This window comes from Bubalus kerabau, chromosome 2 (assembly GCF_029407905.1).
Source record: "Bubalus kerabau isolate K-KA32 ecotype Philippines breed swamp buffalo chromosome 2, PCC_UOA_SB_1v2, whole genome shotgun sequence".
Taxonomy (NCBI): domain Eukaryota; kingdom Metazoa; phylum Chordata; class Mammalia; order Artiodactyla; family Bovidae; genus Bubalus; species Bubalus kerabau.
Genome location: NC_073625.1, coordinates 46,315,445 through 46,331,962, shown reverse-complemented (window position 1 = coordinate 46,331,962; position 16,518 = coordinate 46,315,445).

The following is a 16,518-nucleotide window of genomic DNA, read 5'->3' as shown; positions in this document are numbered from 1 at the left end:
TATTTCTAGTTGATTGATCACTGCTTTACAATATCAGTTTAATTTGTCATACATCCACACGAACGTCCCCTCTTTCTGGAATCTCCCTCCCACATCCCTTCCATCCCCACCTCTCCAGGTTATTTCAGAGCCCCAGTTTGAGTTCCCTGAGTCCTAACAGCAAATTCCCGCTGGTTGTCTATTTACAAATGTTGGCGTCCATGCTGCTCTCTCCATTCATCTCACCCTCTCCCTCTTTTTCACCACTCTTGTCCCTAAGTCTGTCCTCTATGTCTGCATCTCCGGTGCTGCTATGTGAACAGATTCGTCAGACCCATCCTTCTCAATTCCATGTTTTTCTCGTTCTGACTGACTTGCCTGTTTAATACACTCTCGGTTCATCCCCTTCCGTAGAATGGACTCAAATGTGTTCCTTTTTATGGCTGCATTCCATCCAGGCTCTGACTGTTCCTTAGCCGTGTTTTGAGGAGGGTCATGGAGCCATTGTGCTCCATTTCAGTTTGGGCTTCCAGCCTTAGTGCTCACAGCAGAGCTGCTTGTTGTTGAGCCCTCTGAGGTCTGTGAGCACGGGGCTGCCCGCTCTTCTCTGGCGGGAGCTCTGTCTCCTCAGGCCCCTCAGGACTCGGGCTCCAGGGTCACGGGGCTGCATCCCAGCTGAGAGGAGCGGGGTTGCCTCAGTGCCCGCCAGCAGGGAGGCACTGCAAGAGGGGAAAATGAGGACGAAGTAGACGTTTCCTGGGTCCAGCTGAGCGCTGACTGGAGGTCCATCTCTGAGACTCCGGGGTTGGGGCTGGGGGGGAGAGCTCCATGTGCAAATGGCGGGTTTTCAGTTCGATTTCTTTTCGATGGCCTAGAGGATGACCTTCACGGATGTTCTTCCGAGTAGGTGGCCAGTTTTCCTGTCCCTGTTTCTTCAGAAGACTGTCCTTTCCTCTTGGCTCGTTCGTGGTTTGATTTTCATGAACTTACCACGTCCATATGTGTTCATTCCTGGGCTCTCTCTTCTCTCCTGGAGTCCCTGTGTCTGTGTTCCTGCCAGTTCCTCACTGTGGCGGTTACTACAGGGCCGTGCTGTAGTTTGAAGTCTGAGAGGAGGATGCCTCCAGCTGTGTTCTTCTTTCTCAGTCTTCTTGGCCCTTTAAGGTCCTGTTCAATATTAGCAGCCTACTAGTAGGAGTATTTATGTTTCTGTGAAAAAGGGAATTCAATAACATTTTCTGATTTCAGTCAGTGTATTTGTTGATGGCTTTGTTTGCAATGGACATTTTAATTCCTCATTGTTCCAGTGCCTGAGCGTGGAATAGTTTTCTGGTTATTTGTCTTTTCTTTGGTTTCTTTATCAGTGCTTTCTAGTTTTCTGACTACTGGTCTTTTATGTCCTTGATTAAGTTTGTTGATAAATGTTTTATTCTTTTGGATGCAATTATAAGTGGGATTTTCTTATTTTTTTTCTGATTGGTATTAGTGTACACAAATGCAAGTGAATTTTGTATATTGATTGGGATTGTAAGTTGTAGTATTTTATATGATTGTCAATTGATCAGAAATTTTTAAACTTTACTGAATGTAGTCTAACAACTTTTTGTGAAGTTATGGGGAAAATTTTATTTATAAAATCTGTTTCTCCCGCAGACCCAAGGCATGGTGGTTACTAATAGACTTCCCACAGTACTTCTTCATTCCATTTGGACTCCTTCAAGGGCAGTGGAGCATCACAGCTTTCCTTGAACTTCGCCTGGGTAAGTCTGAACTCTATAGAAAATTTTCATGCCTGTCTCATCTGACTTGTTTGTTTTGAAACATAATTTCCTTTCCGGGTAAAATGTACAGAAAACTTCTAACAAAGGTAAAAAGTGCTCACATTTGCCACATCATCTAAAACAGTCTATGTGTTTTATCTAAAATGGGTGCATTCTCCTGCAGAACCTGCACATAGTCTCCAAAATCAGGACATCATATGGTTTCTACAGTATAATGTAATCCACAGCCCCACTTCCCTTTCAGTAATTGTTCAATTGTATGAATATAACTTTTCTTCCCATCTTTTTTTTTTTAAGAATGTTACTGAGATTTTCAGTGATTTGGACAAATTTGATGGATTCAAAGCAGACGGCAAATATGGGATCTGTGTGGCCTTTTCTATATGGATATTTTTCACTAAAGATGATTTTAATGTTTATTCATGTTGTAAAATGTGTGAATCCTGCATTCTTTTTTTTTTCTGCACAGTAATTAAAAATAAATAACATGCCATTTACCATTTAGATATTTGTAAGCATACAGTGTTGTAGTATGAACTACCTTTCCTTGTTTTGCAAACCGGTTTAATAATGTGTACCTTGTGCGTGCTTTGAAGAAACTCAAGAAACTGAGTCAGTGACTGAAATGGCCCAAGATATCACCTTAGATACCATCGTCATCTTAAACCAAATCAGGGGCTTCCTGGTGGTCCAGTAGCTAAGATTGGACACTCCCAAAGAAGGAGGCCCAGGTTCAATCCCTGATCCGAGAACTAGATTTCCCATGCCACAACGATATCTGGCTGGCCTCAGCGAAGGTCGATCTGGTGCAGCCAAATACAAAAAAAAAAAACAACTATGTTTAATAAAAATAAAACCAAAGGAAATGCAGGGTATGGTTGTTGTACAGATTTACATCTTAGCTTTCCCTATTGATTAAAAAAAAAAAGAGTTTCACAAGACTGTCATCCTTCTATCTGGTATATACCGAGGATTCCTTTGAAATGAGATTTCTCTTGTAAATGTGACTCACAGAAGAGCCGTCTTGAACTTGGGTGTCAGAGATGAGCATGTGTCCTCTTAAAGAAAAGAAAGTTAATTAGGTACAACTAATTCTCATGCTGAAGTGGTATATTTTGGGGTGGCATTTGCTCCCCTTCACTTTGGATGTATCCCAATTTGCTTACACAGTCATCGCCCAAAGACATCCTGATATTTGAAAGTTTTTAACTGTTAGAAGTAGAGCTGCTGTGTATAATTGTGTGATATTTTTTGTCTGGACACTTTTTCAAAGCTGTTTAGTAAGTGCTAGACGTGTAGTGTTCAGGTCACAGGTGAGCCTTGTTTAGCTGTGGAAAAATCCAGCTAAATTTCTCTGGCAGGCGGGATCTTCCTGGGTAAGGGATCGAACCTGAGTGTCCTTCATCGTCATGCAGATTCTTTACCACTGAGCCACCAGAGAAGCCCCGTGCCCCCTTCCCCTTTTTGAGCTTACTGGATCTAATAGGTGTGCAGTGCTACTTCACTGCTGTTTTAGATTGTAATTTCCTAATGATATATGATTTTGAGTATTTTTGATATGCTGATTTACTATCTGTATCTTTTCTTTGGCCAGGCATTCAGATTTATACACTTTTAATGAGGTTGTTTGTTCCAGATATTTTGGTATATTTGGAGTACGACCCTTTATCATATATGTATTTTGTCAATATATTTTTCTGTGGCTTGTGTTTAAGTTGTGTGAATGAGGTTTTTCACAGTTTAAATTTATAATTTTTTAAAGTTCATGTTATAATTTTTATGTCCGTTTTTGGATAGACTTTAGTGTTTTGTTTTGTTTTGTTTTGGTTAAATTTCATAAGCAAAACTAAGGTAGTGTAGATACAGTTTTAAACAAAGCTGAGGTACCATAGATACAATTTTGCCTTTTGTCTGTTGAGACGTTTGAGTGAGGTTGGTGTACATTATAAAATTATGTCTACATTCATTTGACTGGATATGGCTTCCAATTATTTTTGGAGATGTCATGAGAAGTCAGTTTCCCCAAGGGAAACTGGGCAGGTTCTGTGAAACATGAACTGTCTTCGATCCCTGGGAATCACTTTCTGCTTCTTCTGGCTTTGGACTTGACTTGTTTGGATATGTCATACTAGTGGAATCACAGAACGTTTCTCCTATTTTGGTTTATTTCACTTAATATAATGACCATAAGGTTCGTCCACATTGTGGCATTGTCAGAATTACCGACTTTGAAGGGCCGAGTCAGATTCCATTGTGTGTCTACCACAGTTTGTTTATGGAACTGGCTGTCCATGGACACTTAGATTGCCTCTGTTTGTTGGCCAGTGTGAATCATGCTGTTGTGACTATGACTGGAGCAATATGCATTTTTTCAGCCCCTTTTCCAAACCTTTTGGGTACATAGCATGAATTAGAATTGAAATATCTGTTTGTTCCATGCGTTAGTTTTGGAGTAATTTCTGTAGTGTCTTGTGCAGTGGCAGAACCATTTCAGTTTATCTTTTTGTATGGTAGAATACTGTTCAAGCTTTTGAATATACCCTGTGATGCATATTCATTCACCCACCGATGGACACTTGAATAGGTTCTACCTTTGGGCTATTGTGAATAAGGTCGCTATGAATACTTGTGTACCAGTTTTTGTTTGAAGTATTAACAACTACATAGTACTACGTATGAAAGAAACCACAAGGACCTACTCTATAGTTTCAGAAACTGTATTGAATATCTTATGATAGCGTATAATGGAACAGAATCTCCAAAGGAATATATGAAAAAGACACAATACCTTGATAATTATTGTGCCAACACTGTGTATTTCTACACACCACTAAAATATTCACATTCGTAAGTATATTTCACTGCTTGGTTGTATAAAAATAGAGAAGTCGAACAGAGAAGAAATAAACTTCCTGTCATTGCTCATCATCATTTATGCACTACTACTACCTGTAACAGTCGTTGTATAAATAAGTGCTGGACTAGGAACTTACATTCGTGTAAACCAAGAGATGGTGAAGGGGTAAGGAAGTACAACTTACTGAATTCCTTAACGAAGGATTATGGAACTCTATGCACATGAAGTGAATGAAAGTCAAACGGTTTAGTTTAGCCACATTCTTCCTAGAGTGATGAGCTTCCACCCCACCCAATGTTAGCTCACAATTAAATCCTGCAGCCATCTGGCCTCAGTGTGTGCTTCCTGCCATCCAGAACGCAAAAGTGAGGAAGTCCTGACAAAATCGTTGCTATTTTTCTTTTTTGGATTCGTATTTTATCGCAGGGCTTGGGAAAAAGAGGGCCTAGCCTGTTTTCAGAGTTGCATCCCAAGGCTTGCTCTGGCGTGTTACCTATGTTGACAAACTGCTGATCCTGTTCAACAAAGGACAGTGATCTGCACGTCAGTATCTGTTGCTTGAGCTGGAATAGTAGGCATCCCTTCAAGTGCAGTCCTTCATGCTGAAGCAGGTCTACCTGAAGCAGTAGCATAAGATGAACACATTGATCATAGAGACATCGCATCCCATGAATTTGTAAGAATTTTTCAGGTATACCCATCATCATTGGAGGAACCGACTTGTCCCAGTAATAACTGGAGTACCCAGCATAACAACAGTTCCTTGACTAAATAATATGCTTATGGGTACTTCTTCCAGCGTTCTTTCTCCTACCTCGGTCATGAACAGGAGAAGCTGATGGCAGTGGTTCTTGAAATGTGTATCGATTCCTTGGCGGCACGGTCAGTAAATACTCTGCCTACCAGCGCAGGATATGGAAGTGATGTGGGTTTGATCCCTGGGTCGGGAAGATAACAATTCATACACTCGTTTTATGTGAACAAGTTTTATACTCATGAGTGTTTTTCTTCTGTATACAGAATATATAGGTGAGCTATAAAGAAAGCTGAGCACAGAAGAATGGATGCTTTCGAACTGTGGTGTTGGAGAAAACTCTTGAGAGTCCCTTGGGTTTCAAGGAAATCCAACCAGTCCATCCTAAAGGAAATCCGTTCTGGGTGTTCATCAGAAGGACTGATGGTGAAGCTGAAACTCCAGTTTTTGGAGAGCTGACTCATTTGAAAAGACCCTGATGTTGGGAAAGATTGAAGACAGGAGGAGAAGGGGATAACAGCGGATCAGCGACCCAATGGTCACGAGTTTGGGTAAACTCTGGGAGTTGGTGATGGACAGGGAGGTCTGGCGTGCTGCGGTTCAATGGGGGTCGCAAAGAGTCGGACACGACCGAGCGACTGAACTGAACTGAACAGGAAAACAAATGCTGTTCAAGGACACTGAAAGAACCCTGATGTTGAAAAGCAGATCTGTATTGTGAGCAATGCTTAGAAATCCATGAGTTGACACATAGTATTACGCCTATCATCCTTGTAGTTCCCTCAGTGAAATATGTTGTGAAAAGCTCTTCCTTTGTGGTATAGATTCATGAAGAAGCTAAATAGCATGAATCCTTTACGTTGACAACTGTGAATTTAAATCTCCTGTGAATCCTATGTGACAACCACACATACCAACATGATTTATTAGTATTCTATCAATATTTTTAGTCCTACTGTATTTCAACTAAAAATGTCACTATACAATGGTACATGAAGTCAAGACATAAAATCAGGGCAAATACAAAATATTCCATCCTTTGAGAAATAGAGCAAAAAAATATTGTGCTTGACTATTGCATTTTTATGTAGTAGATCCTTAAGTATTTTATTCACCACACCCAACTGATTGGTCCACAAATGCTTCAGAGAGGAAAGGATTATTTCTCTTTAATAATGAGGAGTTCAACTGCTCTCAAAGCAAATACCAGACAGTAATCACCATGCAGGACAAAGTTGATTATTCATATTTAGATTACTCATTTGTTAGCTTGCCAAAGGTTCTAGATCTGTTACCACATTTTTTTTACATAATATCCACATGTGAAAGTGAAAGTGGCTCAGTGGTGCCTGACTCTTTGTGACCCCATGGACTATACAGTCCATGGCATTCTCTAGGCCAGAATACTGGAGTGGTAGCTTGTACCTTCTCCAGGGAATCTTCCGGACCCAGGAATGAAACTGGAGTCTCCTGCATTCAGAAAAATCATGTCCCTTGAATTTCTAGTTTACTGTATAGGACCACGGCAATGTGATTACATAAAATTGCTTAGTTTCCTTTACGTTTCTCTTGTTTGATATAGATAGCAGCCTTTGGTTCTATCACTAGCATTGCAAGTAAAAAGAAAAAAAAAATAATTAGAGCTCCAATAGTATTTTTACTGTTAACAATAAGTATAGCATAATGTGCGAACTAGCAACAGCTAGTGAGCCTAGGACTGTCTGGAACATTCTTGGATCCTGCAGGAAAACACCCTGTGTGCGCCCCTCGATACCGGGCCTAGAGACCAAAATGTACATGAAAGGAAATAGTGGAGCTGACCAGAGTAATGCGCCCAAACATGTCTGACACAGTGCCGCAGCCTGCTCCTTCATGGGCAATGCCACTATAACCTAGGAATGTCATTAACAAGGTTCACAGATGGCATGCGAGATGCTCGGCCCTGACACTGAGCTCAGCCCTGACTCTGAGTTTCGGTCCTCTGAGTAGATCTGGACGTCTCCCATTGTAGAAGCTAACCCGTTCCTTCTAAATACATGCTTGCAAACACACATCAGTTGGCTGCCTCTCCTTCCACAAGGGAGGCTTCATTTACACGCATTCTGTGAACTTCGCTTTCCAGCTGATGGACAAAACACTTATTGTAAGTATTTTCTCAGGGGCTGTTTCCCCGCGGCTGGGGCCGAGGTAAGAGACCCAAACTCATAGGGAAAGGCAAAACCACATCCACATGTCTTTGCTCTGTAGGTGAGCTCTAGTGTACATAAGCCTGTACATAAGCGAACACAGACACTCTGTGTGCGTGTTGCTGCATACCCAAAATAGGGCCACAAGGAGCCTCATGCTCTCCATGCGGCGCAGAAGCTGTGCGGCCAAGCAGCAGCTGAAGAATCCAACCAATTGCTCTTTTCTTACCTCTGACAGAGCTCGCATTGCCGTAGCCCTTGGCAGTTTGGAAACACTGGGCCCTAACCCCTCTCAAAGTAGGCCTGGGTTCTAGTTCGAATAGAAAGTCAATAGCGGAGCTGAGGACAGGAACGAGGCAGTCATTTATCATACGCTCCCGCAGCCTGCTACTACAGGGACACTAACGCTAGAAGCTAGGAATGTCTTTGCAAGGAGCCCAAAGGACAGGGGAGAACCTCGACCCTGACTCTAGTATTTCAGTCCCCTGAGCAGATCTGAGGTTCTCCCGCTGTAGAAGCTAACCCATTCCTTCCAAATACAGGCTTCCTAACACAGGGCCAGTTGGCTGCTTGCTCTTCCACGAAGCAGGCTTCCTTAACTTGCAAACTGCGAATTCCGCTTAACAGCCTGGAGGAAAATCGCTTCTTGGAAGATTTTTTTTCAGAGGCTGTATCCCCGGAGCTGGGGCCAAGCTAGGGGTCCCATACTGACAAGGGAAGGCAAAACCACATCCAATGTCTTTGCTCTGGAAGACAGCTTTGGTGAGCCTAAGTCTTTGAGGAATATTTCTGGCTCCAACAGAGTCAAATTCTGAGTGTGAAGCTGCACAGCCAAAATAGGGGAACAGAGAGCCTGATTCTCTCTGTGTAGCTTTGAAACTGTCATTCAAACAACAGCTTGAGAATCCATACAATGCTCTCCCTTACCGCTAAGAGAGTTCTCATTGCTGTAGTCCTTGACAATTTGTAGAAATCCGCACCCAAACCCTTCTCCGAGTAGGCCTGGGTCCTAGCTCGGAACAACAGGCAATGGCGGAGCTGAGGCCAGTAAGGCACAAGTGAGGTCTCACACACTCTTGCAGCCTGATCGTCCAGGAGCAGTAAGGCCTCTTTTTCCCTGCAGGAGGCTCGCTTTCCTTGCCTCCTGTGAACTGTGTTTCCCAGCCTGGGCGAAAAGCTGTTCCTGGAGATCTTTTCTCAGGGGCTGTTTCCCTGGAGCTGGGTTGGACCTCGGGGGCCCAACTCACAGGGGAAGGCAAAACCACATGGACAGGTCTATGCTCTGTAGGAGAGCTCTAGTGAACCTCATCTCTCAGGAACATTCTTGGCTTCTACAGAGACACCTCTATGCATGAAGCTACACACCCAACATAGTGGCAAAGGGAGTCTGATTCTCTCCGTGGGTGCTGATGCTTTGTGGCAAAGCACCTGCTAAGAATCCATCCGCATAGGCTTCCCTCACCTTGACAGAGGTCTCATTGCTGTAGTCCTTGGCAGTTTGGAAAGAAGCAGACCCTTACCCTTCACCAAGTAGGCCCTTGTCCTAGTTTGAATGGAAGGGCAATAGCTGAGCTGAGGCCAGTAAGGCGCCAGTCAAGTCTGACATATTCCCGATGCCTGCTCCTTCAAGGAAAATAACGCTAGAATCTGGGAATGTCTTTGCAAGGCTGGCAAAGGGCAGTCAGGAACCTCGACCCTGCCTCTGGAATTTCTATCTTCTCAGCACATCTGTCGGTCTCGGTCAGGAGAAACTAACCCATTCCTTGCAAATATAGGCTTCCAAACACAGGCCGGTTGGCTGTCTCTTCTTGCCGAAGGAAGCTTGCTTATCCCACCTCCTGCGAACTCCGCTTCCCAGCCTGGGGGATAAGAGGTTCTTGGAGATCTTTTCCCAGAGGCTGTTTCCACGGAGCAGGGGCCGATCCCGGAGACCCACACGCACAGGGGAAGGGAAAACCGCATGGACAAGTCTTTGCTCTCTAGGAGTGCTCTAGTGAACCTCAGTCTATGGGGAATGTTCTTGGCTCCAACGGGGACATCTCTGTGTGCGAAGCTGCGTACCCAACATGGGGGCACAGAGAGCCTGATTCTCTCTGTGTAGCTTTAAAGCTGTCGTTCAAAAAACACCTTGAAAATCCATACAATGCTCTTCCTTACCCGTGACAGAGTTCTCATTCCTGTAGCCCTTGGCAGTTTTTAGAAATCCGCACTCAAACCCTTCTCCTAGTAGTCCTGGGTCCTAGTTCGGAGGAACATGCAATGGCGAAGCTGAGGCCATAAGGCACCAGTCAGGTGTCACACACTCTGGCAGCCTGATCGTCCAGGGACAGTAAGGCCTCTTTTTCCCTGCAGGAGGCTCACTTGACTTGCCTCCTGTGAGCTGCGTTTCCCAGCCTGGGGGAAAAGTGGTCCCTGGAGATCTTTTCTCAGGGGCTCCTTCCCCGGAGCTGGGGAGGACCACGAGGACCCAACTCACAGGGGAAGGCAAAACCACATGGACAGGTCTATGCTCTGTAGGAGAGCTCTAGTGAACCTCATCTCTCAGGAACATTCTGGGCTCCTATAGAGACAACTCTGTGTGTGAAGCTACACACCCAACATAGGGGCAAATGGAGCCTGATTCTCTCCCTGAGGTGCTGATGCTTTGTGGCAAAGCACCTGCTTGAGAATCCATCCACTTAGGCTTCCCTCGCCTTGACAGAGGTCTCATTGCTGTAGCCCTTGGCAGTTTGGAAAGAAGAAGACCCTTACCCTTCATAAAGTAGGCCTTTGTCCTAGTTTGAATGGAAAGGTAATAGCTGAGCTGAGGCCAATAAGGCGCCTGTCAAGTCTGACATACTCCCGTAGCATGCACGTTCATGGAAAATAACTCTACAATCTGGGAATGTCTTTGCAAGGCTGGCAAAGGGCAGTCAGGAACCAGCACCCTGCCTCTGGAATTACTGACTTCTGAGCAGATCTGGAGGTCTCCTTTAGGAGAAGCTAACCCATTCCTTCCAAATAGAGGCTTCCAAACACAGGCTAGTTGGCTGCCTCTACTTGCCCGAAGGAGGCTTGCTTGTTCCGCTTCCTGTGAACTCTGCTTCCCGCCTGTGGGAAAAGTGGTTCTTGGAGATCTTTTTTCAGGGGCTATTTCAACTGAGTTGGAGCCGAGCCTGGAGACCCACACGCACAAGAGGAAGGCAAAACCACATGGACAAGTCTTTGCTCTGTAGGAGAACTCTAGTTAACCTCAGTATGTGAGGAAAGTCTTGGATTCTAAGGGGATACCTCTGTGTGTGAAGCTGCGGACCTAACAAGGGGGCACACAGAGCCTGATTCTCTCTTTGCAGCTTTGAAGCTGTCATTCAAACAACAGCTTGAGAATCCATACAATGCTCTCCCTTACCTCTGAGAGAGTTCTCATTGCTGTAGCCCTTGGCAGTTTTTACAAATCCGCACCCAAACCCTTCTCTAAGTAGGCCTGGGTCCTGGTTTGGATGGCCATGCAATGGCGGAGCTGAGGCAAATAAGGCACCAGTCAGGTGTCACACACTCTGGCAGCCTGCTCCTCCAGGGACAGTAAGGCCTCTTTTCCCTGCAGGAGGCTCGCTTGCCTTGCCTCCTGTGAACTGCGTTTCCCAGCCTGGGCAAAAAGCGGTTCCTGGAGATCTTTTCTCGGGGGCTCTATCCCCAGAGCTGGGGTGGACCTCGGGGACCCATCTCACAGGGGAAGGCAAAACCACACGGACAGGTCTATGCTCTGTAGGAGACGTTAGTGAGTCCCATCTCTTAGGAACATTCCTGGCTCGTACAGAGACACCTCTGTGTGTAAAGCTACACACCGAACATAGGGGCACAGGGAGCCTGATTCTCTCCGTGGGGTGCTGATGCTTTGTGGCAAAGCACCTGTTTGAGAAGCCATCCGCTTACGCTTCCCTCGCCTTGACAGAGGTCTCATTGCTGTGTCTCTTGGCAGTTTGGAAAGCAGCAGACCCTTACCCTTTACCAAGTAAGCCCTGATCCTAGTTTGAAAGGAAAGGCAATAGCTGAGCTGAGGCCAGTAAGGCACCCGTCAACTCTGACATATTCCCGATGCCTGCTTCTTCATGGAAAATAACGCTAGAATCTAGGAATGTCTTTGCAAGGCTGGCAAAGGGCAGTCAGGAACCTCGACCCTGCCTCTGGAATATCTATCTTCTGAGCAGATCTGGAGGTCTCGTTCTGGAGAAGCTAACCCATTCCTTGCAAATATAGGCTTCCAAACACAGGCCGGTTGGCAGCCTCTTCTTGCCCGAAGGAGGCTTGCTTTTCCTGCCTCCTATGATCCCTGGTTCCCAGCATGGGGGAAAAGCAGATCTTGGAGATCTTTGCTCAGGGGTTGTTTCCACGGAGCTGGGGTTGTGCCCGGAGACCCACACGTACAGGGGAAGGCAAAACCACATGAACAAGTCTTTGCTCTCTAAGAGAGCTCTAGTGAACCTCAGTCTTTGACGAACGTTCTTGGCTCCTATGGGCACACCTCTGTGTGTGAAACTGCGTACCCAACATGGGGGCAGAGAGCCTGATTCTCTCTGTGCAGGTTTAATGCTGTCGTTCAGAAAACAGCTTGAGAATCCATACAATTCTCGCTCTTACCTCTGAAAGAGTTCTCATTGCAGTAGCCCTTGGCAGTTTGTAGAAATCTGCACCTAAACCCTTCTCCAAGTAGGCCTGAGTCCCAGTTCGGAGGAACAAGCAATGGCGGAGCTGAGACCAGTATGGCCCCAGTCAGTTTTCACACACTCTGGCAGCCTGCTCCTCCATGGACAGTAAGGCTTCTTTTTCTCTGCAGGAGGCTCACTTGCCTTACTTCCTGTGAACAGCTTTTCCCAGCCTGGGCGAAAAGCTGTTCCTGGAGATCTTTCCTGAGGGGCTGTTTTCCCGGAGCTGGGGCGGACCTGGGGGACCCAACTCACAGGGGAAGGTGAAACCACATGGACAGGTGAGCACTCTGTAGGAGAGCTCTTGTGAACCTCATCTCTCAGGAACATTCTTGGCTCCTGTAGAGACACCACTGTGTGTGAAGCTACACACCCCACATAGGGGCAAATGGAGCCTGATTCTCTCCGTGGGGTGCTGATGCTTGGTGGCAAAGAACCTTCTTGAGAATCCATCCGCTTACACTTCCCTCGCATTTACGGAGGTCTCATTGCTGTAGCCTTCGGCAGTTTGGAAAGAAGAAGACCCTTACCCTTCATAAAATAGGGCCTTGTCCTAGTTTGAATGGAAAGGCAATAGCTGAGCTGAGGCCAATAAGGCGCCAGTCAAGTCTGACATATTCCTGAAGCCTGCTTCTTCAGGAAGATAACGGTAGAATCTAGGAATGTCTTTGCAAGGCTGGCAAAGGGCAGTCAGGACCCTGCACACTGCCTCTGGAATTACCGACTTCTGAGCAGATCTGGAGGTCTCCTTTAGGAGAAGCTAACCCATTCTTCCAAATAGGGGCTTCCAAACGCAGGCCGCTTGGCTGCCTCTTGCTGTCTGAAGGAGACCTGCTTTTCCCGCCTCCTATGAACCCCACATCCCAGCCTCTGGGAAAAGCGGATCTTGAAGATCTTTTCTCAGGGGTTGTTTCCACGGAGCTGGGGCCGAGCCTGGAGCCCCAAACGCACAGGGGAAGAAAAACCACATGGACAAGTCTTTGCTCTCTAGGAGAGCTCTAGTGAACCTCACTCTGTCAGGAACGTTCTTGTTTCCTATGGAGACACCCCTGTCTGTGAAGCTGTGTACCGAACATGGAGACACAGAGTCTGATTCTATCTGTGCAGCTTTGAAGCTGTCGTTCAAACAACAGCTTGAAAATCCATACAATGCCCTTCCTTACCCGTGACACAGTTCTCATTGCTATACCCCTTGGCAGTATTTAGAAATCCATACCCACACCCTTCTCCTAGTAGGCCTGGGTCCTAGTTCGGAGGAACATGCAATGGCGGAGCTGAGGCCAGTAAGGCACCAGTCAGGTCTCACACACTCTTGCAGCCTGATCGTCCAGGGACAGTAAGGCCTGTTGTGCCCTGCAGGAGGCTCGCTTGCGTTACGTCCTGTGAACTGCGTTTGCCAGCCTGGGGGAATAGCGGTCCCAGGAGATCTTTTCTCAGGGGCTCCTTTCCCTGAGCTGGGGCGGACCTCAGGGACCCAACTCACAGGGCAAGGCAAAACCATATGGACAGGTCTATGCTCTGTAGCATACCTCTAGTGAACCTCATCTCTCAGGAACATTCTTGGCTCCTATAGAGACACCTCTGTGTGTGAAGCTGCGTAACTAACATAGGGGCACAGAGAGCCTGATTCTCTCTCTTCATTTTGATGCTGTCGTTCAGAAAACAGCTTGAGAATCCACATAATGCTCTCCCTTACAGCTGAGAGAATTCTCACTGTTATAGCCCTTGGCACTTTGTAGAAATCCGCACCCAAACGCTTCTCCAAGTAGGCCTGGGTCCTAGCTCGGATGAACAGGCAATGGCGGAGCTGAGGCCAGTAAGGCAACAGTCAGGTTTCACACACTCTGGCAGCCTGCTCCTCCAGGGACTGTAAGGCCTCTTTTTCTCTGCAGGAGATTCCCTTGCCTTACTTCCTGTGAACAGCGTTTCCCAGCCTCAGCGAAGCGGTTCCTGGAGATCTTTTCTCAGGCACAGTTTTCCCGGATGTGTGGCAGACCTCGGGGACCCAACTCACAGGGGAAGGCAAAACCACATGGACAGGTCTATGCTCTGTAGGAGAGGTTTAGTGAACCTAATCTCTCAGGAAAATTCTTGGCTCCTATAGAGACAACTCTGTGTGTGAAGCTACACTCCCAACATTGGGGCACAGGGAGCTTGATTCTCTCCGTGGGGTGCTGATGCTTTGTAGTAAAGCACGTGCTTGAGAATCCATCCTCTTAGGCTTCCCTCGCCTTGACAGAGGTCTCATTGCTGTAGCCCTTGGCAGTTTGCAAAGAAGAAGACCCTTACCCTTCATAAAGTAGGCCCTTGTCCTAGTTTGAATGGAAAGGCAATAGCTGAGCTGAGGCCAATAAGGAGCCAGTCCCGTCTGACACATTCCCAAAGCCTGCTCCTTCATGGAATATAACTCTAGAATCTTGGAATGTCTTTGCAAGGCTGGCAAAGGGCAGTCAGGAACCAGCACCCTGCCTCTGGAATTACTGACTTCTGAGCAGATCTGGAGGTCTCCTTTAGGAGAAGCTAACCCATTCCTTCCAAATAGAGGCTTCAAAACACAGGCAGGTTGGCTGCCTTTCGTGCCCGAAGAAGGCTTGCTTTTCTCTCCTCCTATGAACCCCAGTTCCCAGCCTCTGGGAAAAGTGGATCTTGAAGATATTTTCTCAGGGGTTGTTTCCACGGAGCTGGGGCCGAGCCCGGAGACCCAAAGCCACAGGGGAAGGCAAGACCACATGGAGACGTCTATACTCTGCAGCAGACCTCTAGTGAACCTCATCTCTCAGGAACATTCTTGGTTCCTATAGAGACACCTCTGTGTGTGAAGCTGCATACCTAACATAGGGGTTCTCTCTGTTCATTTTGATGCTGTCGTTCAGAAAACAGCTTGAGAATCCATACAATGCTCTCCCTTACCGCTGAGAGAATTCTCACTGCTGTAGCCCTTGGCACTTTGTAGAAATCCGCACCCAAACGCTTCTCCAAGTAGGCCTGGGTCCTAGCTCGGATGAACAGGCAATGGCAGAGCTGAGGCCAGTAAGGCAACAGTCAGGTTTCACACACTCTGGCAGCCTGCTCCTCCAGGGACAGTAAGGCCTCTTTTTCTCTGCAGGAGATTCCCTTGCCTTACTTCCTGTGAACAGCGTTTCCCAGCCTCAGTGAAGCGGTTCCTGGAGATCTTTCCTCAGGCACAGTTTCCCCGGATGTGTGGCGGACCTCGGGGACCCAACTCACAGGGGAAGGCAAAACCACATGGACAGGTCTATGCTCTGTAGGAGAGGTTTAGTGAACCTAATCTCTCAGGAACATTCTTGGCTCCTATAGAGACAACTCTGTGTATGAAGCTACACTCCCAACATTGGGGCACAGGGAGCTTGATTCTCTCCGTGGGGTGCTGATGCTTTGTGGCAAAGCACCTGCTTGAGAATCCATCCTCTTAGGCTTCCCTCGCCTTGACAGAGGTCTCATTGCTGTAGCCCTTGGCAGTTTGCAAAGAAGAAGACCCTTACCCTTCATAAAGTAGGCCCTTGTCCTAGTTTGAATGGAAAGGCAATAGCTGAGCTGAGGCCAATAAGGAGCCAGTCCCGTCTGACACATTCCCGAAGCCTGCTCCTTCATGGAAAATAACTCTAGAACCTAGGAATATCTTTGCAAGGCTAGCAAAGGGCAATCAGGAACCAGCACCCTGCCTCTGGAATTACCGACTTCTGAGCAGATCTGGAGGTCTCCTTTAGGAGAAGCTAACCCATTCCTTCCAAATAGAGGCTTCAAAACACAGGCAGGTTGGCTGCCTTTTCGTTCCCGATGGAGGCGTGCTTTTCTCTCCTCCTACGAACCCCAGTTCCCAGACACTGGGAAAAGCGGATCTTGAAGATATTTTCTCAGGGGTTGTTTCCACGGAGCTGGGGGTGAGCCCGGAGACCCAAACGCACAGGAGAAGGCAAGACCACATGGACAAGTCTTTGCTCTTTAGTATAGCTCTAGTGAACCTCACTCTGTCAGGAACTTTCTTGATTCCTACTGAGACACACCTGTGTGTGAAGCTGTGTGCCCAACATAGGGGCACAGAGAGCCTGATTCCCCCTGTGCAGCGCTGAGTCTGGGCGGCTAAGCAACAGCTGGGAATGCAGCCTCGGGCGCTTCCCTTCCCTCTGACAGAGCTCTCCTTCGGTCCCTAAGCCCTCTGCAAGGAGGCATGGATCATAGGTGCAAAGGGAAGGGAAGAGCGGAGCTGAGGCCAGTAAGGCGCCCGCCAGTCACGTCTCCCCCACTTCCGCAGTCTGTT